Genomic DNA, 27,669 nt, shown 5'->3' with positions numbered 1-27,669 from the left:
GTAAAGATATTGAAAAATTATCATTGGTTGCATCAATACCGGGTTAAGAAATTAATTTGTAATAATTTAATTGACCTTGTGAATATATTGATAACGTTTTAAACATTCGACACGTTCATATGTTTACTCAATTTATACACGCTAACAAACTAAAAATGGAACTTGTCCATATTTGTTTTGGAGAATGTGGGCATCGATCCCACTACCTCTCGCATGCTAAGCGAGCGCTCTACCACTTGAGCTAATTCCCCGCTGGGTTGTCGTGGATGATATCTCGACATAGGCCATAGCACTGTTTGAAAAATATTTAGCAAAATAAGAACAAACTTCACCTTTAAATCTGCGATAAATTTAAACCGACCTAAGCGATACAGGAAGCCAGATCGCATAGACTGGCATCGATCCATCGACCTGTGGGTAATGGACCCATCACGCTTCCGCTGTGCCACTCTGCTTTCTCGTAACTGGCTGTTATCGACGTCCATGTACCTGATAAGGTGCAGAAAATATATTAAAAAACTATCATTGTGTGCTTCAATACCGGGTTAAGAAATTCATTTGTAATAATTGAATTGACCTTGTGAATATATTGATAACGTTTTAAACATTCGACACGTTCATATGTTTACTCAATTTATACACGCTAACAAAAAAAATGGAACTTGTCCATATTTGTTTTGGAGAATGTGGGCATCGATCCCACTACATCTAGCATGCTAAGCGAGCGCTAAACCACTTGAGCGAATTCCCCGCTGGGATGTCGTGGATGATATCTCGACATAGGCCATAGCACTTTTTGAAAAATAAGAACAAACTTCACCTTTAAATCTGCGATAAATTAAAACCGACCAAAGCGACACAGGAAGCCAGATCGCATAGACTGGCTTCAATCCAGCGACCTGTGGGTAATGGACCCATCACGCTTCCGCTGTGCCACTCTGCTTTCTTGTAACTGGCTGTTATCGACGTCCATGTACCTGATAAGGTGCAGAAAATATATTAAAAAACTATCATTGTTTGCACAAATACCGGGTTAAGAAATTCATTTGTAATAATTTAATTGACCTTGTGAATATATTGATAACGTTTAAAACATTCGACACGTTCATATGTTTACTAAATTTATACACGCTAACAAACAAAAAATGGTACTTGTCCATATGTGCTTTGGAGAATGTGGGCACCGATCCCACTATCTCTCGCATGCTAAGCACGCGCTCTACCACATGAGCTAATTAACCGCTGGGCTGTCGTGGATGATATCTCGACATAGGCCATAGCACTTTTTGAAAAATATTTAGCAAAATAAGAACAAACTTCACCTTTAAATCTGCGATAAATTAAAACCGACCAAAGCGATACAGGAAGCCAGATCGCATAGACTGGCTTCGATCCATCGAACTGTGGGTAATGGACCCATCACGCGTCCGCTGTGACACTCTGCTTTCTTGTAAATGGCTGTTATCGACGTCCATGTACCTGATGAGGTGCAGTAAAGATATTGAAAAATTATCATTGGTTGCATCAATACCGGGTTAAGAAATTAATTTGTAATAATTTAATTGACCTTGTGAATATATTGATAACGTTTTAAACATTCGACACGTTCATATGTTTACTCAATTTATACACGCTAACCAACAAAAAAAGGAACTTGTCCATATTTGTTTTGGAGAATGTGGGCATCGATCCCACTACCTCTCGCATGCTAAGCAAGCGCTCTACCACTTGAGCTAATTCCCCGCTGGGCTGTCGTGGATGACATCTCGTCATAGGCCATAGCACAGTTTGAAAAATACTTAGCAAAATAAGAACAAACTTCACCTTCAAATCTGCGATAAATTAAAACCGACCTAAGCGATACAGGAAGCCAGATCGCCTAGACTGGCTTCGATCCATCGACCTGTGGGTAATGGACTCATCACGCTTCCGCTGTGACACTCTGCTTTCTTGTAAATGGCTGTTATCGACGTCCATGTACCTGATGAGGTGCAGAAAAGATATTGAAAAATTATCATTGGTTGCATCAATACCGGGTTAAGAAATTCATTTGTAATTTAATTGACCTTGTGAATATAATGATGACGTTTTAAACATTCGACACGTTCATGTTTACTCAATTTATACACGCTAACAAACAAAAAATGGAACTTGTCCATATTTGTTTTGGAGAATGTGGGCATCGTTCCCACTACCTCTCGCATGCTAAGCAAGCGCTCTACCACTTGAGCTAATTCCCCACTGGGCTGTCGTGGATGATATCTCGACATAGGCCATAGCACTTTTTGAAAAATATTTAGCAAAATAAGAACAAACTTCACCTTTAAATCTGCGATGAATTAAAACCGACTTAAGCGATACAGGAAGCCAGATCACATAGACTGGCTTCGATCCATCGACCTGTGGGTAATGGACCCATCACGCTTCCGCTGTGACACTCTGCTTTCTTGTAAATGGCTGTTATCGACGTCCATGTACCTGATGAGGTGCAGAAAAGATATTGAAAAATTATCATTGGTTGCATCAATACTGGGTTAAGAAATTCATTTGTAATAATTTAATTGACCTTGTGAATATAATGATAACGTTTTAAACATTCGACACGTTCATGTTTACTCAATTTATGCACGCTAACAAACAAAAAATGGAACTTGTCCATATTTGTTTTGGAGAATGTGGGCATCGATCCCACTACCTCTCGCATGCTAAGCGAGCGCTCTACCACTTGAGCTAATTCCCCGCTGGGCTGTTGTGGATGATATCTCGACATCGGCCATAGCACTTTTTGAAAAATATTTAGCAAAATAAGAACAAACTTCACCTTTAAATCTGCGATGAATTAAAACCGACCTAAGCGATACAGGAAGCCAGATCGCATAGACTGGCTTCGATCCATCGACCTGTGGGTAATGGACCCATCACGCTTCCGCTGTGACACTCTGCTTTCTTGTAAATGGCTGTTATCGACGTCCATGTACCTGATGAGGTGCAGAAAAGATATTGAAAAATTATCATTGGTTGCATCAATACCGGGTTAAGAAATTCATTTGTAATAATTTAATTGACCTTGTGAATATAATGATGACGTTTTAAACATTCGACACATTCATGTTTACTCAATTTATACACGCTAACAAACAAAAAATGGAACTTGTCCATATTTGTTTTGGAGAATGTGGGCATCGATCCCACTACCTCTCGCATGCTAAGCGAGCGCTCTACCACTTGAGCTAATTCCCCGCTGGGCTGTCGTGGATGATATCTCGACATAGGCCATAGCACTTTTTGAAAAATACTTAGCAAAATAAGAACAAACTTCACCTTTAAATCTGCGATAAATTAAAACCGACCTAAGCGATACAGGAAGCCAGATCGCATAGACTGGCTTCGATCCATCGACCTGTGGGTAATGGACCCATCACGCGTCCGCTGTGACACTCTGCTTTCTTGTAAATGGCTGTTATCGACGTCCATGTACCTGATGAGGTGCAGAAAAGATATTGAAAAATTATCATTGGTTGCATCAATACCGGGTTAGGAAATTCATTTGTAATAATTTAATTGACCTTGTGAATATATTGATAACGTTTTAAACATTCGACACGTTCATATGTTTACTCAATTTATACACGCTAACAAACAAAAAAAGGAACTTGTCCATATTTGTTTTGGAGAATGTGGGTATCGATCCCACTACCTCTCGCATGCTAAGCAAGCGCTCTACCACTTGAGCTAATTCCCCGCTGGGCTGTCATGGATGATATCTCGTCATAGGCCATAGCACTGTTTGAAAAATACTTAGCAAAATAAGAACAAACTTCACCTTTAAATCTGCGATAAATTAAAACCGACCTAAGCGATACAGGAAGCCAGATCGCATAGACTGGCTTCGATCCATCGACCTGTGGGTAATGGACCCATCACGCTTCCGCTGTGACACTCTGCTTTCTTGTAAATGGCTGTTATCGACGTCCATGTACCTGATGAGGTGCAGTAAAGATATTGAAAAATTATCATTGGTTACATCAATACCGGGTTAAGAAATTCATTTGTAATAATTTTATTGACCTTGTGAATATATTGATAACGTTTTAAACATTCGACACGTTCATATGTTTACTCAATTTATACACGCTAACAAACAAAAAAAGGAACTTGTCCATATTTGTTTTGGAGAATGTGGGCATCGATCCCACTACCTCTTGCATGCTAAGCGAGCGCTCTACCACTTGAGCTAATTCCCCGCTGGGATGTCGTGGATGATATCTCGACATAGGCCATAGCACTTTTTGAAAAATATTTAGCAAAATAAGAACAAACTTCACCTTTAAATCTGCGATAAATTAAAACCGACCAAAGCGATACAGGAAGCCAGATCGCATAGACTGGCTTCGATCCATCAACCTGTGGGTAATGGACCCATCACGCTTCCGCTGTGACACTCTGCTTTCTTGTAAATGGCTGTTATCGACGTCCATGTACCTGATGAGGTGCAGAAAAGGTATTGAAAAATTATCATTGGTTGCATCAATACCGGGTTAAGAAATTCATTTGTAATAATTTAATTGACCTTGTGAATATATTGATAACGTTTTAAACATTCGACACGTTCATATGTTTACTCAATTTATACACGCTAACAAACAAAAAAAGGAACTTGTCCATATTTGCTTTGGAGAATGTGGGCATTGATCCCACTACCTCTCGCATGCTAAGCGAGCGCTCTACCACTTGAGCTAATTCCCCGCTGGGCTGTCGTGGATGATATCTCGTCATAGGCCATAGCACTGTTTGAAAAATACTTAGCAAAATAAGAACAAACTTCACCTTTAAATCTGCGATAAATTAAAACCGACCTAAGCGATACAGGAAGCCAGATCGCATAGACTGGCTTCGATCCATCGACCTGTGGGTAATGGACCCATCACGCGTCCGCTGTGACACTCTGCTTTCTTGTAAATGGCTGTTATCGACGTCCATGTACCTGATGAGGTGCAGAAAAGATATTGAAAAATTATCATTGGTTGCATCAATACCGGGTTAAGAAATTCATTTGTAATAATTTAATTGACCTTGTGAATATATTGATAACGTTATAAACATTCGACACGTTTATATGTTTACTCAATTTATACACGCTAACAAACAAAAAATGGAACTTGTCCATATTTGTTTTGGAGAATGTGGGCATCGATCCCACTACCTCTCGCATGCTAAGCAAGCGCTCTACCACTTGAGCTAATTCCCCGCTGGGCTGTCGTGGATGATATCTCGTCATAGGCCATAGCACTGTTTGAAAAATACTTAGCAAAATAAGAACAAACTTCACCTTTAAATCTGCGATAAATTAAAACCGACCTAAGCGATACAGGAAGCCAGATCGCATAGACTGGCTTCGATCCATCGACCTGTGGGTAATGGATCCATCACGCGTCCGCTGTGACACTCTGCTTTCTTGTAAATGGCTGTTATCGACGTCCATGTACCTGATGAGGTGCAGTAAAGATATTGAAAAATTATCATTGGTTGCATCAATACCGGGTTAAGAAATTCATTTGTAATAATTTAATTGACCTTGTGAATATATGGATAACGTTTTAAACATTCGACACGTTCATATGTTTACTCAATTTATACACGCTAACAAACAAAAAAAGGAACTTGTCCATATTTGTTTTGGAGAATGTGGGCATCGATCCCACTACCTCTTGCATGCTAAGCGAGCGCTCTACCACTTGAGCTAATTCCCCGCTGGGATGTCGTGGATGATATCTCGACATAGGCCATAGCACTTTTTGAAAAATACTTAGCAAAATAAGAACAAACTTCACCTTTAAATCTGCGATAAATTAAAACCGACCTAAGCGATACAGGAAGCCAGATCGCATAGACTGGCTTCGATCCATCGACCTGTGGGTAATGGACCCATCACGCTTCCGCTGTGACACTCTGCTTTCCTGTAAATGGCTGTTATCGACGTCCATGTACCTGATGAGGTGCAGAAAAGATATTGAAAAATTATCATTGGTTGCATCAATACCGGGTTAAGAAATTCATTTGTAATAATTTAATTGACCTTGTGAATACAATGATAACGTTTTAAACATTCGACACGTTCATGTTTACTCAATTTATACACGCTAACAAACAAAAATGGTACTTGTCCATATGTGCTTTGGAGAATGTGGGCATCGATCCCACTACCTCTCGCATGCTAAGCGAGCGCTCTACCACTTGTGCTACTTCCCCGCTGGGCTGTCGTGGATGATATCTCGACATAGGCCATAGCACTTTTTGAAAAATATTTAGCAAAATAAGAACAAACTTCACCTTTTAATCTGCGATGAATTAAAACCGACCTAAGCGATACAGGAAGCCAGATCGCATAGACTGGCTTCGATCCATCGACCTGTGGGTAATGGACCCATCACGCTTCCGCTGTGACACTCTGCTTTCTTGTAAATGGCTGTTATCGACGTCCATGTACCTGATGAGGAGCAGAAAAGATATTGAAAAATTATCATTGGTTGCATCAATACCGGGTAAAGAAATGCATTTGTAATAATTTAATTGACCTTGTGAATATATTGATAACGTTTTAAACATTCGACACGTTCATATGTTTACTCAATTTATACACGCTAACAAACAAAAAATGGAACTTGTCCATATGTGTTTTGGAGAATGTGGGCATCGATCCGACTACCTCTCACATGCTAAGCGAGCGCTCTACCACTTGAGCTAATTCCCCGCTGGGGTGTCGTGGAAGATATCTCGTCATAGGCCATAGCACTGTTTGAAAAATACTTAGCAAAATAAGAACAAACTTCACCTTTAAATCTGCGATAAATTAAAACCGACCTAAGCGATACAGGAAGCCAGATCGCATAGACTGGCTTCGATCCATCGACCTGTGGGTAATGGACCCATCACGCTTCCGCTGTGACACTCTGCTTTCTTGTAAATGGCTGTTATCGACGTCCATGTACCTGATGAGGTGCAGAAAAGATATTGAAAAAATATCATTGGTTGCATCAATACCGGGTTAAGAAATTCATTTGTAATAATTTAATTGACCTTGTGAATATATTGATAACGTTTTAAACATTCGACACGTTCATATGTTTACTCAATTTATACACGCTAACAAACAAAAAATGGAACTTGTCCATATGTGTTTTGGAGAATGTGGGCATTGATCCGACTACCTCTCACATGCTAAGCGAGCGCTCTACCACTTGAGCTAATTCCCCGCTGGGCTGCCTTGGATGTTTATCTCGACATAGGCCAAAGCACTTTTTGAAAAATAGTTAGCAAAATAAGAAAAAACTTCACCTTTAAATCTGCGATAAATTAAAACCGACCTAAAGGATACAGGAAGCCAGATCGCATAGACTGGCTTCAATCCATCGACCTGTGGGTAATGGACCCATCACGCTTCCGCTGTGACACTCTGCTTTCTTGTAAATGGCTGTTATCGACGTCCATGTACCTGATGAGGTGCAGAAAAGATATTGAAAAAATATCATTGGTTGCATCAATACCGGGTTAAGAAATTCATTTGTAATAATTTAATTGACCTTGTGAATATATTGATAACGTTTTAAACATTCAACACATTCATATGTTTACTCAATTTATACACGCTAACCAACAAAAAAAGGAACCTGTCCATATTTGTTTTGGAGAATGTGGGCATCGATTCCACTACCTCTCGCATGCTAAGCAAGCGCTCTACCACTTGAGCTAATTCCCCGCTGGGCTGTCGTGGATGATATCTCGTCATAGGCCATAGCACTGTTTGAAAAATACTTAGCAAAATAAGAACAAACTTCACCTTTAAATCTGCGATAAATTAAAACCGACCTAAGCGATACAGGAAGCTAGATCGCATAGACTGGCATCGATCCATCGACCTGTGGGTAATGGACCCATCACGCTTCCGCTGTGCCACTCTGCTTTCTCGTAACTGGCTGTTATCGACGTCCATGTACCTGATAAGGTGCAGAAAATATATTAAAAAACTATCATTGTTTGCATCAATACCGGGTTAAGAAATTCATTTGTAATAATTGAATTGACCTTGTGAATATATTGATAACGTTTTAAACATTCGACACGTTCATATGTTTACTCAATTTATACACGCTAACAAAAAAAATGGAACTTGTCCATATTTGTTTTGGAGAATGTGGGCATCGATCCCACTACATCTAGCATGCTAAGCGAGCGCTAAACCACTTGAGCGAATTCCCCGCTGGGATGTCGTGGATGATATCTCGACATAGGCCATAGCACTTTTTGAAAAATAAGAACAAACTTCACCTTTAAATCTGCGATAAATTAAAACCGACCAAAGCGACACAGGAAGCCAGATCGCATAGACTGGCTTCAATCCAGCGACCTGTGGGTAATGGACCCATCACGCTTCCGCTGTGCCACTCTGCTTTCTTGTAACTGGCTGTTATCGACGTCCATGTACCTGATAAGGTGCAGAAAATATATTAAAAAACTATCATTGTTTGCACAAATACCGGGTTAAGAAATTCATTTGTAATAATTTAATTGACCTTGTGAATATAATGATAACGTTTTAAACATTCGACACGTTCATGTTTACTCAATTTATGCACGCTAACAAACAAAAAATGGAACTTGTCCATATTTGTTTTGGAGAATGTGGGCATCGATCCCACTACCTCTCGCATGCTAAGCGAGCGCTCTACCACTTGAGCTAATTCCCCGCTGGGCTGTCGTGGATGATATCTCGACATAGGCCATAGCACTTTTTGAAAAATATTTAGCAAAATAAGAACAAACTTCGCCTTTAAATCTGCGATAAATTAAAACCGACCAAAGCGATACAGGAAGCCAGATCGCATAGACTGGCATCGATCCATCGACCTGTGGGTAATGGACCCATCACGCTTCCGCTGTGACACTCTGCTTTCTTGTAAATGGCTGTTATCGACGTCCATGTACCTGATGAGGTGCAGAAAAGATATTGAAAAAATATCATTGGTTGCATCAATACCGGGTTAAGAAATTCATTTGTAATAATTTAATTGACCTTGTGAATATATTGATAACGTTTTAAACATTCGACACGTTCATATGTTTACTCAATTTATACACGCTAACAAACAAAAAAAGGAACTTGTCCATATTTGCTTTGGAGAATGTGGGCATTGATCCCACTACCTCTCGCATGCTAAGCGAGCGCTCTACCACTTGAGCTAATTCCCCGCTGGGCTGTCGTGGATGATATCTCGACATAGGCCATAGCACTTTTTGAAAAATATTTAGCAAAATAAGAACAAACTTCACCTTTAAATCTGCGATAAATTAAAACCGACCAAAGCGATACAGGAAGCCAGATCGCATAGACTGGCTTCGATCCATCGACCTGTGGGTAATGGACCCATCACGCTTCCGCTGTGACACTCTGCTTTCTTGTAAATGGCTGTTATCGACGTCCATGTACCTGATGAGGTGCAGAAAAGATATTGAAAAAATATCATTGGTTGCATCAATACCGGGTTAAGAAATTCATTTGTAATAATTGAATTGACCTTGTGAATATATTGATAACGTTTTAAACATTCGACACGTTCATATGTTTACTCAATTTATACACGCTAACAAACAAAAAAAGGAACTTGTCCATATTTGTTTTGGAGAATGTGGGCATCGATCCCACTACCTCTCGCATGCTAAGCAAGCGCTCTACCACTTGAGCTAATTCCCCGCTGGGCTGTCATGGATGATATCTCGTCATAGGCCATAGCACTGTTTGAAAAATACTTAGCAAAATAAGAACAAACTTCACCTTTAAATCTGCGATAAATTATAACCGACCTAAGCGATACAGGAAGCCAGATAGCATAGACTGGCTTCGATCCATCGACCTGTGGGTAATGGACCCATCACGCTTCCGCTGTGACACTCTGCTTTCTTGTAAATGGCTGTTATCGACGTCCATGTACCTGATGAGGTGCAGAAAAGATATTGAAAAATTATCATTGGTTGCATCAATACCGGGTTAGGAAATTCATTTGTAATAATTTAATTGACCTTGTGAATATATTGATAACGTTTTAAACATTCGACACGTTCATATGTTTACTCAATTTATACACGCTAACAAACAAAAAAAGGAACTTGTCCATATTTGTTTTGGAGAATGTGGGCATCGATCCCACTACCTCTCGCATGCTAAGCGAGCGCTCTACCACTTGAGCTAATTCCCCGCTGGGCTGTCGTGGATGATATCTCGACATAGGCCATAGCACTTTTTGAAAAATATTTAGCAAAATAAGAACAAGCTTCACCTTTAAATCTGCGATAAATTAAAACCGACCTAAGCGATACAGGAAGCCAGATCGCAAAGACTGGCTTCGATCCATCGACCTATGGGTAATGGACCCATCACGCGTCCGCTGTGACACTCTGCTTTCTTGTAAATGGCTGTTATCGACGTCCATGTACCTGATGAGGTGCAGAAAAGATATTGAAAAATTATCATTGGTTGCATCAATACCGGGTTAGGAAATTCATTTGTAATAATTGAATTGACCTTGTGAATATATTGATAACGTTTTAAACATTCGACACGTTCATATGTTTACTCAATTTATACACGCTAACAAACAAAAAAAGGAACTTGTCCATATTTGTTTTGGAGAATGTGGGCATCGATCCCACTACCTCTCGCATGCTAAGCGAGCGCTCTGCCACTTGAGCTAATTCCCCGCTGGGCTGTCGTGGATGATATCTCGACATAGGCCATAGCACTTTTTGAAAAATATTTAGCAAAATAAGAAGAAACTTCACCTTTAAATCTGCGATAAATTAAAACCGACCAAAGCGATACAGGAAGCAAGATCGCATAGACTGGCTTCGATCCATCGACCTGTGGGTAATGGACCCATCACGCTTCCGCTGTGACACTCTGCTTTCTTGTAAATGGCTGTTATCGACGTCCATGTACCTGATGAGGTGCAGAAAAGATATTGAAAAAATATCATTGGTTGCATCAATACCGGGATAAGAAATTCATTTGTAATAATTTAATTGACCTTGTGAATATATTGATAACGTTTTAAACATTCGACACGTTTATATGTTTACTCAATTTATACACGCTAACAAACAAAAAAAGGAACTTGCCCATATTTGTTTTGGAGAATGTGGGCATCGATCCCACTACCTCTCGCATGCTAAGCAAGCGCTCTACCACTTGAGCTAATTCCCCGCTGGGCTGTCGAGGATGATATCTCGTCATAGGCCATAGAACTGTTTGAAAAATACTTAGCAAAATAAGAACAAACTTCACCTTTAAATCTGCGATAAATTAAAACCGACCTAAGCGATACAGGAAGCCAGATCGCATAGACTGGCTTCGATCCATCGACCTGTGGGTAATGGACCCATCACGCTTCCGCTGTGACACTGCTTTCTTGTAAATGGCTGTTATCGACGTCCATGTACCTGATGAGGTGCAGTAAAGATATTGAAAAATTATCATTGGTTGCATCAATACCGGGTTAAGAAATTCATTTGTAATAATTTAATTGACCTTGTGAATATATTGATAACGTTTTAAACATTCGACACGTTCATATGTTTACTCCATTTATACACGCTAACAAACAAAAAATGGAACTTGTCCATATTTGTTTTGGAGAATGTGGGCATCGATCCCACTACCTCTCGCATGCTAAGCGAGCGCTCTACCACTTGAGCTAATTCCCCGCTGGGCTGTCGTGGATGATATCTCGACATAGGCCATAGCACTTTTTGAAAAATATTTAGCAAAATAAGAACAAACTTCACCTTTAAATCTGCGATAAATTTAAACCGACCAAAGCGATACAGGAAGCCAGATCGCATAGACTGGCTTCGATCCATCGACCTGTGGGTAATGGACCCATCACGCTTCCGCTGTGACACTCTGCTTTCTTGTAAATGGCTGTTATCGACGTCGATGTACCTGATGAGGTGCAGAAAAGATATTGAAAAAATATCATTGGTTGCATCAATACCGGGTTAAGAAATTCATTTGTAATAATTTAATTGACCTTGTGAATATATTGATAACGTTTTAAACATTCGACACGTTTATATGTTTACTCAATTTATACACGCTAACAAACATAAAAAGGAACTTGTCCATATTTGTTTTGGAGAATGTGGGCATCGATCCCACTACCTCTCGCATGCTAAGCAAGCACTCAACCACTTGAGCTAATTCCCCGCTGAGCTGTCGTGGATGATATCTCGTCATAGGCCATAGCACTGTTTGAAAAATACTTAGCAAAATAAGAACAAACTTCACCTTTAAATCTGCGATAAATTAAAACCGACCTAAGCGATACAGGAAGCCAGATCGCATAGACTGGCTTCGATCCATCGACCTATGGGTAATGGACCCATCACGCTTCTGCTGTGACACTGCTTTCTTGTAAATGGCTGTTATCGACGTCCATGTACCTGATGAGGTGCAGTAAAGATATTGAAAAATTATCATTGGTTGCATCAATACCGGGTTAAGAAATTCATTTGTAATAATTTAATTGACCTTGTGAATATATTGATAACGTTTTAAACATTCGACACGTTCATATGTTTACTCCATTTATACACGCTAACAAACAAAAAATGGAACTTGTCCATATTTGTTTTGGAGAATGTGGGCATCGATCCCACTACCTCTCGCATGCTAAGCGAGCGCTCTACCACTTGAGCTAATTCCCCGCTGGGCTGTCGTGGATGATATCTCGACATAGGCCATAGCACTTTTTGAAAAATATTTAGCAAAATAAGAACAAACTTCACCTTTAAATCTGCGATAAATTAAAACCGACCAAAGCGATACAGGAAGCCAGATCGCATAGACTGGCTTCGATCCATCGACCTGTGGGTAATGGACCCATCACGCTTCCGCTGTGACACTGCTTTCTTGTAAATGGCTGTTATCGACGTCCATGTACCTGATGAGGTGCAGTAAAGATATTGAAAAATTATCATTGGTTGCATCAATACCGGGTTAAGAAATTCATTTGTAATAATTTAATTGACCTTGTGAATATATTGATAACGTTTTAAACATTCGACACGTTCATATGTTTACTCCATTTATACACGCTAACAAACAAAAAATGGAACTTGTCCATATTTGTTTTGGAGAATGTGGGCATCGATCCCACTACCTCTCGCATGCTAAGCGAGCGCTCTACCACTTGAGCTAATTCCCCGCTGGGCTGTCGTGGATGATATCTCGACATAGGCCATAGCACTTTTTGAAAAATATTTAGCAAAATAAGAACAAACTTCACCTTTAAATCTGCGATAAATTAAAACCGACCAAAGCGATACAGGAAGCCAGATCGCATAGACTGGCTTCGATCCATCGACCTGTGGGTAATGGACCCATCACGCTTCCACTGTGACACTCTGCTTTCTTGTAAATGGCTGTTATCGACGTCGATGTACCTGATGAGGTGCAGAAAAGATATTGAAAAAATATCATTGGTTGCATCAATACCGGGTTAAGAAATTCATTTGTAATAATTCAATTGACCTTATGAATATATTGATAACGTTTTAAACATTCGACACGTTCATATGTTTACTCAATTTATACACGCTAACAAACAAAAAAAGGAACTTGTCCATATTTGTTTTGGAGAATGTGGGCATCGATCCCACTACCTCTCGCATGCTAAGCGAGCGCTCTACCACTTGAGCTAATTCCCCGCTGGGCTGTCGTGGATGATATCTCGTCATAGGCCATAGCACTGTTTGAAAAATACTTAGCAAAATAAGAACAAACTTCACCTTTAAATCTGCGATAAATTAAAACCGACCTAAAGGATACAGGAAGCCAGATCGCATAGACTGGCTTCGATCCATCGACCTGTGGGTAATGGACCCATCACGCTTCCGCTGTGACACTCTGCTTTCTTGTAAATGGCTGTTATCGACGTCCATGTACCTGCTAAGGTGCAGAAAATATATTTAAAACTATCATTGTTTGCACAAATACCGGGTGAAGAAATTCATTTGTAATATTTTGATTAACCTTGTGAATATATTGATAACGTTTAAAACATTCGACACGTTCAAATGTTTACTCAATTCATACACGCTAATAAACAAAAAATGGAACTTGTCCATATGTGCTTTGGAGAATGTGGGCATCGAGCCCACTATCTCTCGCATGCTAAGCGAGCGTTCTACCACGTGAGCTAATTCCCCGCTGGGCTGTTTTGGATGTTTATCTCGACATAGGCCAAAGCACTTTTTGAAAAATATTTAGCAAAATAAGAACAAACTTCACCTTTAAATCTGCGATAAATTAAAACCGACCTAAAGGATACAGGAAGCCAGATCGCATAGACTGGCTTCGTTCTATCGACCTGTGGGTAATGGACCCATCACGCTTCCGCTGTACCACTCTGCTTTCTTGTAACTGGCTGTTATCGACGTCCATGTACCTGATAAGGTGCAGAAAATATATAAAAAAACTATCATTGTTTGCACAAATACCGGGTGAAGAAATTCATTTGTAATATTTTACAGGGAGGAACAATGTTCCACACTGCCCACCAGGGATTATTTAACTGTCTGTCTGTCTGACTGTCTGTCGTGCATAAATAAACATATAATACACACAGCTCTTTGATTGGTGGAGACCTTACAAACAGCTCTTTGATTGGTGGTGACCTACTGCCGGGTACGGAGAGGGGGGGTGCCTAAGGGAGGAGGGTCAGGGGAGGGGCCTAAGGAAGGGGGGAGTCAGGAGAGGGGCCTGAGGGGGGGGGGGTTCAGGGGATGGGCCTGAGGGGGGGGTCAGCGGAGAGGCCTGAGGGAGGGGGGGTCAGGGGAGGGGCCTAAGGATATGGGGGGGGGTGCTCAGGGGAGGGGCCTAACAGAAGGGGTGTCAGGGGAGGGGCCTAAGGGAAGGGGGGTCAGGGGAGGGGCCTGAGGATATGGGGGGGGGGGGTGGTCAGGGGAGGGGCCTAAGGGAAAGGGGGTCAGGGGAGGGGCCTAAGGGGGGAGGGGCCTAAGGGAGGAGGGGGGGCGATAGTTAAGGGGGCTGTCTGCCTGGCTACCTAAAGTCAAGTTTTCTTTTATACATACTGTACAGGTTACGAACAACAGGTTCCACACTGCCCACCAGGGATTATTTGTCTGTCTGTCGTGCACGAATGCGCTGTCCAACCAAGTTCCTACCTGCCCACTCCGAAGGAACGTGTTGATTAACCTTGTGAATATATTGATAACGTTTAAAACATTCGACACGTTCAAATGTTTACTCAATTTATACACGCTAACAAACAAAAAATGGAACTTGTCCATATGTGCTTTGGCGAATGTGGGCATCGATCCCACTATCTCTCGCATGCTAAGCGAGCGTTCTACCACTTGAGCTAATTCCCCGCTGGGCTGTCTTGGATGTTTATCTCGACATAGGCGAAAGCACTTTTTGAAAAATATTTAGCAAAATAAGAACAAACTTCACCTTTAAATCTGCGATAAATTAAAACCGACCTAAAGGATACAGGAAGCCAGATCGCATAGACTGGCTTCGTTCTATCGACCTGTGGGTAATGGAACTATCACGCTTCCGCTGTACCATTCTGCTTTCTTGTAACTGGCTGTTATCGACGTCCATGTACCTGATAAGGTGCAGAAAATATATTAAAAAACTATCATTGTTTGCACAAATACCGGGTGAAGAAATTCATTTGTAATATTTTACAGGGAGGAACAATGTTCCACACTGCCCACCAGGGATTATTTAACTGTCTGTCTGTCTGCCTGTCTGTCGTGCATAAATAAATATATAATACACACAGCTCTTTGATTGGTGGATACCTTACAAACAGCTCTTTGATTGGTGGAGACCTACTGTCGGGTACGGAGAGGGGGGGTGCCTAAGGGAGGAGGGTCAAGGGAGGGGCCTAAGGAAGGGGGGAGTCAGGAGAGGGGACTGAGGGGGGGGGGGTTCAGAAGAGGGGCCTGAGGGGGGGTCAGCGGAGGGGCCTGAGGGAGGGGGGTCAGGGGAGGGGCCTAAGGATATGGGGGGGGTGCTCAGGGGAGGGGCCTAACAGAAGGGGGGTCAGGGGAGGGGCCTAAGGGAAGGGGGGTCAGGGGAGGGGCCTGAGGATATGGGGGGGGGGGTGGTCAGGGGAGGGGCCTAAGGGAAAGGGGGTCAGGGGAGGGGCCTAAGGGGGGAGGGGCCTAAGGGAGGGGGGGGGGGGCGATAGTTAAGGGGGCTGTCTGCCTGGCTACCTAAAGTCAAGTTTTCTTTTATACATACTGTACAGGTTACGAACAACAGGTTCCACACTGCCCACCAGGGATTATTTGTCTGTCTGTCGTGCACGAATGCGCTGTCCAACCAAGTTCCTACCTGCCCACTCCGAAGGAACGTGTTGATTAACCTTGTGAATACATTGATAACGTTTAAAACATTCGACACGTTCAAATGTTTACTCAATTTATACACGCTAACAAACAAAAAATGGAACTTGTCCATATGTGCTTTGGCGAATGTGGGCATCGATCCCACTATCTCTCGCATGCTAAGCGAGCGTTCTACCACTTGAGCTAATTCCCCGCTGGGCTGTCTTGGATGTTTATCTCGACATAGGCGAAAGCACTTTTTGAAAAATATTTAGCAAAATAAGAACAAACTTCACCTTTAAATCTGCGATAAATTAAAACCGACCTAAAGGATACAGGAAGCCAGATCGCATAGACTGGCTTCGTTCTATCGACCTGTGGGTAATGGAACTATCACGCTTCCGCTGTACCATTCTGCTTTCTTGTAACTGGCTGTTATCGACGTCCATGTACCTGATAAGGTGCAGAAAATATATTAAAAAACTATCATTGTTTGCACAAATACCGGGTGAAGAAATTCATTTGTAATATTTTACAGGGAGGAACAATGTTCCACACTGCCCACCAGGGATTATTTAACTGTCTGTCTGTCTGCCTGTCTGTCGTGCATAAATAAATATATAATACACACAGCTCTTTGATTGGTGGAGACCTTACAAACAGCTCTTTGATTGGTGGAGACCTACTGTCGGGTACGGAGAGGGGGGGTGCCTAAGGGAGGAGGGTCAGGGGAGGGGCCTAAGGAAGGGGGGAGTCAGGAGAGGGGCCTGAGGGGGGGGGGGGGTTCAGGGGAGGGGCCTGAGAGGGGGTCAGCGGAGGGGCCTGAGGGAGGGGGGGTCAGGGGAGGGGCCTAAGGATATGGGGGAGGGGTGCTCAGGGGAGGGGCCTAACAGAAGGGGGGTCAGGGGAGGGGCCTAAGGGAAGGGGGGTCAGGGGAGGGGCCTGAGGATATGGGGGGGGGTGGTCAGGGGAGGGGCCTAAGGGAAAGGGGGTCAGGGGAGGGGCCTAAGGGGGGAGGGGCCTAAGGGAGGGGGGGGATAGTTAAGGGGGCTGTCTGCCTGGCTACCTAAAGTCAAGTTTTCTTTTATACATACTGTACAGGTTACGAACAACAGGTTCCACACTGCCCACCAGGGATTATTTGTCTGTCTGTCGTGCACGAATGCGCTGTCCAACCAAGTTCCTACCTGCCCACTCCGAAGGAACGTGTTGATTAACCTTGTGAATATATTGATAACGTTTAAAACATTCGACACGTTCAAATGTTTACTCAATTTATACACGCTAACAAACAAAAAATGGAACTTGTCCATATGTGCTTTGGAGAATGTGGGCATCGATCCCACTATCTCTCGCATGCTAAGCGAGCGTTCTACCACTTGAGCTAATTCCCCACTGGGCTGTCGTGGATGATATCTCGACATAGGCCATAGCACTTTTTGAAAAATATTTTGCAAAATAAGAACAAACTTCACCTTTAAATGTGCGATTAATTAAAACCGACCTAAGCGATACAGGAAGCCAGATCGCATAGACTGGCTTCGATCCATCGACCTGTGGGTAATGGACCCATCACGCTTCCGCTGTGACACTCTGCTTTCTTGTAAATGGCTGCTATCGACGTCCATGAACCTGATGAGGTGCAGAAAAGATATTGAAAAATGATCATTGGTTGCATCAATACCGGGTTAAGAAATTCATTTGTAATAATTTAATTGACCTTGTGAATATATTGATAACGTTTTAAACATTCGACACGTTCATATGTTTACTCAATTTATACACGCCAACAAACAAAAAATGGAACTTGTCCATATGTCTTATTGGTTCCTTTGGATAAATTCACGTAGAAGGGAAGTAATAAAATAACAAAGAATAAAACATAATAAAATAATTCTCACGACGTTTCGGCGACAACGCAAGCAGCCGTCCTCAGGTGAAGAACATGTCTGCCGATAAGACAGAGTCTAAATGACACGTCTTAGGCTTAGAGTGTCTATTTAAGCTGTGCTGTCGTGGATGATTGTTTGCACAAATACCGGGTGAAGACATTCATTTGTAATATTTTGATTAACCTTGTGAATATATTGATAACGTTTTAAACATTCGACACGTTCATATGTTTACTCAATTTATACACGCTAACAAAAAAATGGAACTTGTCCATATGTGTATTGGAGAATGTGGGCATCGATCCCACTACCTCTCGCATGCTAAGCGAGCGCTCTACCACTTGAGCTAATTCCCCGCTGGGCTGTCGTGGATGATATCTCGACATAGGCCATAGCACTTTTTGAAAAATATTTAGCAAAATAAGAACAAACTTCACCTTTAAATCTGCGATAAATTAAAACCGACCTAAGCGATACAGGAAGCCAGATCGCATAGACTGGCTTCGATCCATCGACCTGTGGGTAATGGATCCATCACGCGTCCGCTGTGACACTCTGCTTTCTTGTAAATGGCTGTTATCGACGTCCATGTACCTGATGAGGTGCAGTAAAGATATTGAAAAATTATCATTGGTTGCATCAATACCGGGTTAAGAAATTCATTTGTAATAATTTAATTAACCTTGTGAATATATTGATAACGTTTTAAACATTCGACACGTTTATATGTTTACTCAATTTATACACGCTAACAAACAAAAAATGGAACTTGTCCATATGTCTTATTGGTTCTTTCGGTAAAGTCACGTAGAAGGGAAGTAATAAAATAATAAAGAATAAAACATAATAAAATAATTCTCACGACGTTTCGGCCACAACGCAAGCAGCCGTCCTCAGGTGAAGAACATGTCTGCCGATAAGACAGAGTCTAAATGACACGTCTTAGGCTTAGAGTGTCTATTTAAGCTGTGCTGTCGTGGATGATTGTTTGCACAAATACCAGGTGAAGAAATTCATTTGTAATATTTTGATTAACCTTGTGAATATATTGATAACGTTTTAAACATTCGACACGTTCCTATGTTTACTCAATTTATACACGCTAACAAAAAAATAGAACTTGTCCATCTGTGCTTCGGCGAATGTGGGCATCGATCCCACTACCTATCGCATGCTAAGCGAGCGCTCTACCACTTGAGCTAATTCCCCACTGGGCTGTCTTGGATGATATCTCGACATAGGCCATAGCACTTTTTGAAAAAATTTAGCAAAATAAGAACAAACTTAACTTTTAAATCTGCGATAAATTAAAACCGACCTAAGCGATACAGGAAGCCAGATCGCATAGACTGGCTTCGATCCGTCGACCTGTGGGTAATGGACCCATCACGCTTCCGCTGTGACACTCTGCTTTCTTGTAAATGGCTGTTATCGACGTCCATGTACGTGATGAGGTGCAGAAAAGATATTGAAAAATTATCATTGTTTGTACAAATACCGGGTTAAGAAATTCATTTGTAATAATTTGACCTTGCGAATATATTGATAACGTTTTAAACATTCGACACGTTCATATGTTTACTCAATTTATACACGCTAACAAACAAAAAATGGAACTTGTCCATATGTGTTTTGGAGAATGTGGGCATCGATCCCACTAGCTCTCGCATGCTAAGCAAGCGCTCTACCACTTGAGCTAATTCCCCGCTGGGCTGTCCTGGATGTTTATCTCGACTTTTTGGAAAATATTTAGACAAAAGAAGAAGAAACTTTACCTTAAAATCTGCGATAAATAAAAACCGATCTAAGAGATACAGGAAACCAGTTAGCACAGACTGGTTTGGATCCATTGACCTCTGGGTAAAGTGTCCAGCAGGCTTCCGCTTCACCACTCTCCTTTCATGAAATGGCTATTATGAACGTCCATGTACCTGATAAGGTGCAGAAAATATATTAAAAAAACTATCATTATTTGCACAAATACCGGGTGAAGAAATTCATTTGTAATATTTTGATTAACCTTGTGAATATATTGATAACGTTTAAAACATTCGACACGTTCAAATGTTTACTCAATTTATACATGCTAACAAACAAAAAATGGAACTTGTCCATATGTGCATTGGAGAATGTGCGCATCGATCCCACTATCTCTCGCATGCTAAGCGAGCGATCTACCACTTGAGCTAATTCCCCGCTGGGCTATCGTGGATGATATCTCGACATACGCCATTGCAATTTTTGAAAAATACTTAGCAAAATAAGAACAAACTTCACCTTTAAATCTGCGATAAATTAAAACCGACCTAAGCGATACAGGAAGCCAGATTGCATAGACTGGCTTCGATCCATCGAATTGTGGGTAATGGACCCATCACGCTTCTGCTGTGACACTCTGCTTTCTTGTAAATGGCTGTTATCGACGTCCATGTACCTGATGAGGTGCAGAAAAGATGTTGAAAATTTATCTTTGGTTGCATCAATACCGGGTTAAGAAATTCATTTGTAATAATTTAATTGATCTTGTGAATATATTGATAACGTTTTAAACATTCGACACGTTTATATGTTTACTCAATTTATACACGCTAACAAAAAAATGGAACTTGTCCATATGTGTATTGGAGAATGTGGGCATCGATCCCACTATTTCTCGCATGCTAAGCGAGCGCTCTACCACTTGAGCTAATTCCCCGCTGGGCTGTCGTGGATGATATCTCGACATAGGCCATAGCACTTTTTGAAAAATATTTAGCAAAATAAGAACAAACTTCACCTTTAAATCTGCGATAAATTAAAACCGACCTAAGCGATACAGGAAGCCAGATTGCATAGACTGGCTTCGATCCATCGAATTGTGGGTAATGGACCCATCACGCTTCCGCTGTGACACTCTGCTTTCTTGTAAATGGCTGTTATCGACGTCCATGTACCTGATGAGGTGCAGAAAAGAAATTGAAAAATTATCATTGGTTGCATCAATACCGGGTTAAGAAATTAATTTGTAATAATTTAATTAACCTTGTGAATATATTGATAACGTTTTAAACATTCGACACGTTTATATGTTTACTCAATTTATACACGCTAACAAACAAAAAATGGAACTTGTCCATATGTCTTATTGGTTCTTTCGGTAAAGTCACGTAGAAGGGAAGTAATAAAATAATAAAGAATAAAACATAATAAAATAATTCTCACGACGTTTCGGCCACAACGCAAGCAGCCGTCCTCAGGTGAAGAACATGTCTGCCGATAAGACAGAGTCTAAATGACACGTCTTAGGCTTAGAGTGTCTATTTAAGCTGTGCTGTCGTGGATGATTGTTTGCACAAATACCAGGTGAAGAAATTCATTTGTAATATTTTGATTAACCTTGTGAATATATTGATAACGTTTTAAACATTCGACACGTTCCTATGTTTACTCAATTTATACACGCTAACAAAAAAATAGAACTTGTCCATCTGTGCTTCGGCGAATGTGGGCATCGATCCCACTACCTATCGCATGCTAAGCGAGCGCTCTACCACTTGAGCTAATTCCCCACTGGGCTGTCTTGGATGATATCTCGACATAGGCCATAGCACTTTTTGAAAAAATTTAGCAAAATAAGAACAAACTTAACTTTTAAATCTGCGATAAATTAAAACCGACCTAAGCGATACAGGAAGCCAGATCGCATAGACTGGCTTCGATCCATCGACCTGTGGGTAATGGACCCATCACGCTTCCGCTGTGACACTCTGCTTTCTTGTAAATGGCTGTTATCGACGTCCATGTACGTGATGAGGTGCAGAAAAGATATTGAAAAATTATCATTGTTTGTACAAATACCGGGTTAAGAAATTCATTTGTAATAATTTGACCTTGCGAATATATTGATAACGTTTTAAACATTCGACACGTTCATATGTTTACTCAATTTATACACGCTAACAAACAAAAAATGGAACTTGTCCATATGTGTTTTGGAGAATGTGGGCATCGATCCCACTAGCTCTCGCATGCTAAGCAAGCGCTCTACCACTTGAGCTAATTCCCCGCTGGGCTGTCCTGGATGTTTATCTCGACTTTTTGGAAAATATTTAGACAAAAGAAGAAGAAACTTTACCTTAAAATCTGCGATAAATAAAAACCGATCTAAGAGATACAGGAAACCAGTTAGCACAGACTGGTTTGGATCCATTGACCTCTGGGTAAAGTGTCCAGCAGGCTTCCGCTTCACCACTCTCCTTTCATGAAATGGCTATTATGAACGTCCATGTACCTGATAAGGTGCAGAAAATATATTAAAAAAACTATCATTATTTGCACAAATACCGGGTGAAGAAATTCATTTGTAATATTTTGATTAACCTTGTGAATATATTGATAACGTTTAAAACATTCGACACGTTCAAATGTTTACTCAATTTATACATGCTAACAAACAAAAAATGGAACTTGTCCATATGTGCATTGGAGAATGTGCGCATCGATCCCACTATCTCTCGCATGCTAAGCGAGCGATCTACCACTTGAGCTAATTCCCCGCTGGGCTATCGTGGATGATATCTCGACATACGCCATTGCAATTTTTGAAAAATACTTAGCAAAATAAGAACAAACTTCACCTTTAAATCTGCGATAAATTAAAACCGACCTAAGCGATACAGGAAGCCAGATTGCATAGACTGGCTTCGATCCATCGAATTGTGGGTAATGGACCCATCACGCTTCCGCTGTGACACTCTGCTTTCTTGTAAATGGCTGTTATCGACGTCCATGTACCTGATGAGGTGCAGAAAAGATGTTGAAAAATTATCTTTGGTTGCATCAATACCGGGTTAAGAAATTCATTTGTAATCATTTAATTGATCTTGTGAATATATTGATAACGTTTTAAACATTCGACACGTTTATATGTTTACTCAATTTATACACGCTAACAAACAAAAAATGGAACTTGTCAATACGTGTTTTGGAGAATGTGGGCATCGACCCCACTACCTCTCACATGCTAAGCAAGCGCTCTACCACTTGAGCTAATTCCCCACTGGGCTGTCTTGGATGTTCATCTCGACATAGGCCATAGCACTTTTTGAAAAAAGTTAGCAAAATAAGAACAAACTTCACCTTTAAATCTGCAATAAATTAAAACCGACCTAAGCGATACAGGAAGCCAGATCGCATAGACTGGCTTCGATCCATCGCCCTGTGGGTAATGGACTCATCACGCTTCCGCTGTGACACTCTGCCTTCTTGAAAATGGCTGTTATCGACGTCCATGTACCTGATAAGGTGCAGAAAATATATTAAAAAACTATCATTGTTTGCACAAATATCTGGTGAAGAAATTCATTTGTAATATTTTGATTAAGCTTGTGAATATATTGATAACGTTTAAAACATTCGATACGTTCAAATGTTTACTCAATTTATACACGCTAACAAACAAAAAATGGAACTTGTCCATATGTGCTTTGGAGAATGTGGGCATCGATCCCACTATCTCTCTCATGCTAAGCGAGCGCCCTACCGCTTGAGCTAATTCCCCGCTGGGCTGTCGCGGATGATATCTCGACATAGGCCATAGCACTGTTTAAAAAATACTTAGCACAATAAGAACAAACTTCACCTTTAAATCTGCGATAAATTAAAACCGACCTAAAGGATACAGGAAGCCAGATCGCATGGACTGGTTTCGATCCATCGACCTGTGGGCAATGGACCCTTCACGCTTCCGCTGTGCCACTCTGCTTTCTTGTAACTGGCTGTTATCGACGTCCATGTACCTGATAAGGTGCAGAAAATACATTGAAAAATTATCATTGGTTGCATCAATACCGGGTTAAGAAATTCATTTGTAATATTTTGATTAAGCTTGTGAATATATTGATAACGTTTAAAACATTCGATACGTTCAAATGTTTACTCAATTTATACACGCTAACAAACAAAAAATGGAACTTGTCCATATGTGCTTTGGAGAATGTGGGCATCGATCCCACTATCTCTCGCATGCTAAGCGAGCGCTCTACCACTTGAGCTAATTCCCCGCTGGGTTGTCGTGGATGATATCTCGACATAGGCCATAGCACTGTTTGAAAAATACTTAGCAAAATAAGAACAAACTTCACCTTTAAATCTGCGATAAATTAAAACCGACCTAAGCGATACAGGAAGCGAGATCGCATAGACTGGCTTCGATCCATCGACCTGTGGGTAATGGACCCATCACGCTTCCGCTGTGACACTCTGCTTTCTTGTAAATGGCTGTTATCGACGTCCATGTACCTGATGAGGTGCAAAAAAGATATTGAAAAATTATCATTGGTTGCATCAATACCGGGTTAAGAAATTAATTTGTAATAATTTAATTGACCTTGTGAATATATTGATAACGTTTTAAACATTCGACACGTTCAAATGTTTACTCAATTTATACACGCTAACAAACAAAAAATAGAACTTGTCCATATGTGCTTTGGAGAATGTGGGCATCGATCCCACTATCTCTCGCATGCTAAGCGAGCACTCTACCACTTGAGCTAATTCCCCGCTGGGCTGTCGTGGATGATATCTCGACATAGGCCATAGCACTTTTTGAAAAATATTTAGCAAAATAAGAACAAACTTCACCTTTAAATCTGCGATAAATTAAAACCGACCTAAGCGATACAGGAAGCCAGATCGCATAGACTGGCTTCGATCCATCGACCTGTCGGTAATGGACTCATCACGCTTCCGCTGTGACACTCTGCTTTCTTGAAAATGGCTGTTATCGACGTCCATGTACCTGATGAGGTGCAGAAAAGATATTGAAAAATTATCATTGGTTGCATCAATACCGGGTTAAGAAATTCATTTGTAATAATTTAATTGACCTTGTGAATATATTGATAACGTTTTAAACATTCGACACGTTCATATGTTTACTCAATTTATACACGCTAACAAACAAAAAATTGGAACTTGTCCATATGTGTTTTGGAGAATGTAGGCATCGATCCCACTATCTCTCGCATGCTAAGCGAGCACTCTACCACTTGAGCTAATTCCCCGCTGGGCTGTCATGGATGATATCTCGACATAGGCCATAGCACTGTTTGAAAAATACTTAGCAAAATAAGAACAAACTTCACCTTTAAATCTGCGATAAATTAAAAACGACCTAAGCGATACAGGAAGCCAGATCGCATAGACTGGCTTCGATCCATCGACCTTTGGGTAATGGACCCATCACGCTTCCGCTGTGACACTCTGCTTTCTTGTAAATGGCTGTTATCGACGTCCATGTACCTGATGAGGTGCAGAAAAGATATTGAAAAATCATCATTGGTTGCATCAATACCGGGTTAAGAAATTCATTTGTAATAATTTAATTGACCTTGTGAATATATTGATAACGTTTTAAACATTCGACACATTCATATGTTTACTCAATTTATACACGCTAAAAAACAAAAAAAGGAACTTGTCCATATTTGCTTTGGAGAATGTGGGCATTGATCCCACTACCTCTCGCATGCTAAGCGAGCGCTCTACCACTTGAGCTAATTCCCCGCTGGGCTGTCTTGGATGATAACTCGTCATAGGCCATAGCACAGTTTGAAAAATACTTAGCAAAATAAGAACAAACTTCACCTTTAAATCTGCGATAAATTAAAACCGACCTAAGCGATACAGGAAGCCAGATCGCATAGACTGGCTTCGATCCATCGACCTGTGGGTAATGGACCCATCACGCTTCCGCTGTGACACTCTGCTTTCTTGTAAATGGCTGTTATCGACGTCCATGTACCTGATGAGGTGCAGAAAAGATATTGAAAAATTATCATTGGTTGCATCAATACCGGGTTAAGAAATTCATTTGTAATAATTTAATTGACCTTGTGAATATAATGATGACGTTTTAAACATTCGACACGTTCATGTTTACTCAATTTATACACGCTAACAAACAAAAAATGGAACTTGTCCATATTTGTTTTGGAGAATGTGGGCATCGATCCCACTACCTCTCGCATGCTAAGCGAGCGCTCTACCACTTGAGCTAATTCCCCGCTGGGCTGTTGTGGATGATATCTCGACATCGGCCATAGCACTTTTTGAATAATATTTAGCAAAATAAGAACAAACTTCACCTTTAAATCTGCGATAAATTAAAACAGACCAAAGCGATACAGGAAGCCAGATCGCATAGACTGGCTTCAATCCATCGACCTGTGGGTAATGGACCCATCACGCTTCCGCTGTGACACTCTGCTTTCTTGTAAATGGCTGTTATCGACGTCCATGTACCTGATGAGGTGCAGAAAAGATATTGAAAAAATATCATTGGTTGCATCAATACCGGGTTAAGAAATTCATTTGTAATAATTTAATTGACCTTGTGAATATATTGATAACGTTTTAAACATTCGACACGTTCATATGTTTACTAGATTTATACACGCTAACAAACAAAAAAAGGAACTTGTCCATATTTGTTTTGGAGAATGTGGGCATCGATCCCACTACCTCTCGCATGCTAAGCGAGCGCTCTGCAACTTGAGCTAATTCCCCGCTGGGCTGTCGTGGATGATATCTCGACATAGGCCATAGCACTGTTTGAAAAATACTTAGCAAAATAAGAACAAACTTCACTTTTAAATCTGCGATAAATTAAAACCGACCTAAGCGATACAGGAAGCCAGATCGCATAGACTGGCTCCGATCCATCGACCTATGGGTAATGGACCCATCACGTGTCCGCTGTGACACTCTGCTTTCTTGTAAATGGCTGTTATCGACGTCCATGTACCTGATGAGGTGCAGAAAAGATATTGAAAAATTATCATTTTTTGCATCAATACCGGGTTAGGAAATTCATTTGTAATAATTTAATTGACCTTGTGAATATATTGATAACGTTTTAAACATTCGACACGTTCATATGTTTACTCAATTTATACACGCTAACAAACAAAAAAAGGAACTTGTCCATATTTGTTTTGGAGAATGTGGGCATCGATCCCACTACCTCTCGCATGCTAAGCGAGCGCTCTACCACTTGAGCTAATTCCCCGCTGGGCTGTCGTGGATGATATCTCGACATAGGCCATAGCACTTTTTGAAAAATATTTAGCAAAATAAGAACAAACTTCACCTTTAAATCTGCGATAAATTAAAACAGACCAAAGCGATACAGGAAGCCAGATCGCATAGACTGGCTTCAATCCATCGACCTGTGGGTAATGGACCCATCACGCTTCCGCTGTGACACTCTGCTTTCTTGTAAATGGCTGTTATCGACGTCGATGTACCTGATGAGGTGCAGAAAAGATATTGAAAAAATATCATTGGTTGCATCAATACCGGGTTAAGAAATTCATTTGTA

General features: G+C 40.9%; 18 non-coding genes across 18 annotated transcripts; all 18 read right to left on the bottom strand.

Moving 5' to 3' along the window:
- Positions 1–178: 178 nt before the first annotated feature.
- TRNAA-AGC (transfer RNA alanine (anticodon AGC)) lies at positions 179–251 on the bottom strand. Its single transcript has one exon. It is a non-coding gene; the product is annotated as a tRNA-Ala (tRNA).
- Positions 252–2,667: 2,416 nt separating this feature from the next.
- TRNAA-AGC (transfer RNA alanine (anticodon AGC)) lies at positions 2,668–2,740 on the bottom strand. Its single transcript has one exon. It is a non-coding gene; the product is annotated as a tRNA-Ala (tRNA).
- Positions 2,741–3,167: 427 nt separating this feature from the next.
- On the bottom strand, positions 3,168–3,240 carry TRNAA-AGC (transfer RNA alanine (anticodon AGC)). Its single transcript has one exon. It is a non-coding gene; the product is annotated as a tRNA-Ala (tRNA).
- A 429-nt stretch (positions 3,241–3,669) lies between these two features.
- Positions 3,670–3,742, bottom strand: TRNAA-AGC (transfer RNA alanine (anticodon AGC)). The gene has a single exon. It is a non-coding gene; the product is annotated as a tRNA-Ala (tRNA).
- A 931-nt stretch (positions 3,743–4,673) lies between these two features.
- Positions 4,674–4,746, bottom strand: TRNAA-AGC (transfer RNA alanine (anticodon AGC)). The gene has a single exon. It is a non-coding gene; the product is annotated as a tRNA-Ala (tRNA).
- Positions 4,747–8,671: 3,925 nt separating this feature from the next.
- TRNAA-AGC (transfer RNA alanine (anticodon AGC)) lies at positions 8,672–8,744 on the bottom strand. Its single transcript has one exon. It is a non-coding gene; the product is annotated as a tRNA-Ala (tRNA).
- Positions 8,745–9,173: 429 nt separating this feature from the next.
- TRNAA-AGC (transfer RNA alanine (anticodon AGC)) lies at positions 9,174–9,246 on the bottom strand. Its single transcript has one exon. It is a non-coding gene; the product is annotated as a tRNA-Ala (tRNA).
- Positions 9,247–10,177: 931 nt separating this feature from the next.
- On the bottom strand, positions 10,178–10,250 carry TRNAA-AGC (transfer RNA alanine (anticodon AGC)). The gene has a single exon. It is a non-coding gene; the product is annotated as a tRNA-Ala (tRNA).
- A 429-nt stretch (positions 10,251–10,679) lies between these two features.
- Positions 10,680–10,752, bottom strand: TRNAA-AGC (transfer RNA alanine (anticodon AGC)). The gene has a single exon. It is a non-coding gene; the product is annotated as a tRNA-Ala (tRNA).
- Positions 10,753–11,681: 929 nt separating this feature from the next.
- TRNAA-AGC (transfer RNA alanine (anticodon AGC)) lies at positions 11,682–11,754 on the bottom strand. Its single transcript has one exon. It is a non-coding gene; the product is annotated as a tRNA-Ala (tRNA).
- Positions 11,755–12,683: 929 nt separating this feature from the next.
- TRNAA-AGC (transfer RNA alanine (anticodon AGC)) lies at positions 12,684–12,756 on the bottom strand. Its single transcript has one exon. It is a non-coding gene; the product is annotated as a tRNA-Ala (tRNA).
- Positions 12,757–13,183: 427 nt separating this feature from the next.
- Positions 13,184–13,256, bottom strand: TRNAA-AGC (transfer RNA alanine (anticodon AGC)). The gene has a single exon. It is a non-coding gene; the product is annotated as a tRNA-Ala (tRNA).
- Positions 13,257–13,685: 429 nt separating this feature from the next.
- Positions 13,686–13,758, bottom strand: TRNAA-AGC (transfer RNA alanine (anticodon AGC)). Its single transcript has one exon. It is a non-coding gene; the product is annotated as a tRNA-Ala (tRNA).
- Positions 13,759–18,588: 4,830 nt separating this feature from the next.
- Positions 18,589–18,661, bottom strand: TRNAA-AGC (transfer RNA alanine (anticodon AGC)). Its single transcript has one exon. It is a non-coding gene; the product is annotated as a tRNA-Ala (tRNA).
- A 5,612-nt stretch (positions 18,662–24,273) lies between these two features.
- Positions 24,274–24,346, bottom strand: TRNAA-AGC (transfer RNA alanine (anticodon AGC)). The gene has a single exon. It is a non-coding gene; the product is annotated as a tRNA-Ala (tRNA).
- A 1,434-nt stretch (positions 24,347–25,780) lies between these two features.
- TRNAA-AGC (transfer RNA alanine (anticodon AGC)) lies at positions 25,781–25,853 on the bottom strand. Its single transcript has one exon. It is a non-coding gene; the product is annotated as a tRNA-Ala (tRNA).
- Positions 25,854–26,280: 427 nt separating this feature from the next.
- Positions 26,281–26,353, bottom strand: TRNAA-AGC (transfer RNA alanine (anticodon AGC)). Its single transcript has one exon. It is a non-coding gene; the product is annotated as a tRNA-Ala (tRNA).
- A 931-nt stretch (positions 26,354–27,284) lies between these two features.
- On the bottom strand, positions 27,285–27,357 carry TRNAA-AGC (transfer RNA alanine (anticodon AGC)). The gene has a single exon. It is a non-coding gene; the product is annotated as a tRNA-Ala (tRNA).
- Positions 27,358–27,669: the final 312 nt, after the last annotated feature.

Source organism: Lampetra fluviatilis, chromosome 16 (genome assembly GCF_964198595.1).
Source record: "Lampetra fluviatilis chromosome 16, kcLamFluv1.1, whole genome shotgun sequence".
In the NCBI taxonomy this organism is placed as follows: Eukaryota; Metazoa; Chordata; class Hyperoartia; order Petromyzontiformes; family Petromyzontidae; genus Lampetra; species Lampetra fluviatilis.
Note: the sequence above shows the minus strand (reverse complement) of the source record. Positions and strands in the feature narration are given on the sequence as shown.